This window comes from Penaeus monodon, chromosome 20 (assembly GCF_015228065.2).
Source record: "Penaeus monodon isolate SGIC_2016 chromosome 20, NSTDA_Pmon_1, whole genome shotgun sequence".
NCBI lineage: Eukaryota > Metazoa > Arthropoda > Malacostraca > Decapoda > Penaeidae > Penaeus > Penaeus monodon.
In genome coordinates, this window is record NC_051405.1 from 1,899,193 (window position 1) to 1,899,398 (window position 206).

A 206-nucleotide genomic window follows, 5' to 3' on the forward strand; every position below is an offset into this window, starting at 1 on the left:
CAGAGCCCACCACAAAAAATAAATTAATAATGATATATATATATATAAAAAATAATATAAAATATATATATATTTTATATTAAAATCAATATTTAAAAAATATATATAAATATATAATATATATAAAAATATATATAATATTATAATATAATTTTATATATTTTTTTAAAAAATTAAAAAAAATATTTATTTTATATAATATATTT